The following is a 1,302-nucleotide window of genomic DNA, read 5'->3' on the forward strand; positions in this document are numbered from 1 at the left end:
TACCTGATACGGAAAGACTTTTTGGAAAATATTCTTGGGCATTTGCTACTTCATAGAAGATTTATAATCATTTTGTTTTATAAAAACCCAGAATTAAGCTATCAATAAACGTGCTATAATTTTTAAAGATCTAAACAAATGAATGTGTCTTAAGGTTTATTTTACCTATAAAGATCTTTCATATTTTTTGGATTTATCAAATCTTTAATATTCTGAGATTACTGTAAATGGTATTTTCTCTTCAGTGACATACTGCTGGTCTATGGAAAATACAATAAATTTAAGTACCATTTTTATACACAGATATCCTAATACATATTATTTCTAACAACTTGTCTATATTCCTTTGGGCTTATCTTATACAATGACAGTTTCTTCATTTCTGATCCTTATGACTATTTTCCCTCTTCTTGCGCTGGCTAGGACCTTCAATATTGTATTGAACCCTTTCTGCCTGTGGACGCCGCCGAGTAAGCATCCCCTCCCGCCGCCATCATGTCTAAGTCAGAGTTTCCCAAAGAGCCTGAACAGGTGCGGAAGCTTTTCATCGGAGGTTTGAGCTTTGAAACAACCGATGAGAGTCTGAGGAGCCATTTTGAGCAATGGGGACCGCTTACGGACTGTGTGGTAATGAGAGATCCGAACACCAAGCGCTCCAGAGGCTTTGGGTTTGTCACCTATGCCTCTGTGGAGCAGGTGGATGCCGCCATGAATGCAAGGCCACATAAGGTGGATGGAAGAGTTGTAGAACCAAAGAGGGCTGTCTTGAGAGAAGATTCTCAAAGACCTGGTGCCCACTTAACTGTGAAAAAGATTTTTGTTGGTGGCATTAAAGAAGACACTGAAGAACATCATCTAAGATTATTTTGAACAGTATGGGAAAATTGAAGTGATTGAAATCATGACTGACTGAGGCAGTGGCAAAAAGAGAGGCTTTGCTTTTGTAACGTTTGACAACCATGACTCTGTAGACAAGATTGTCATTCAAAAATACCATACTTGAACAGCCACAACTGTGAAGTAAGGAAGGCTCTATCTGAACAAGAGATGGCTAGTACTTCTTCCAGCCAAAGAGGTTGAAGTGGTTCTGGAAACTTTGGTGGTGGGCATGGAGATGGTTTGGTGGGAATGACAACTTTGGTCGTGGAGGAGACTTCAGTGGGCGTGCTGGCTTTGGTGGCAGTCGAGATGGCGGTGGATATGGTAGCAGTGGGGATGGCTATAACAGATTTGGTAATGATGGAAGCAACTCTGGAGGTGATGGAAGCTATAATGATTTTGGCAACTACAACAATCAATCTT

General features: G+C 40.6%; 1 pseudogene; it reads left to right on the plus strand.

Annotated features, from left to right (window-relative positions):
- The first annotated feature begins 495 nt into the window (after positions 1 to 495).
- Positions 496 to 1,302, plus strand: part of LOC115296746 — a 1,305-nt pseudogene continuing 498 nt past the window's right edge.

The sequence above is a fragment of the Suricata suricatta genome, chromosome 7, assembly GCF_006229205.1.
Source record: "Suricata suricatta isolate VVHF042 chromosome 7, meerkat_22Aug2017_6uvM2_HiC, whole genome shotgun sequence".
NCBI classification, from domain to species: Eukaryota; Metazoa; Chordata; class Mammalia; order Carnivora; family Herpestidae; genus Suricata; species Suricata suricatta.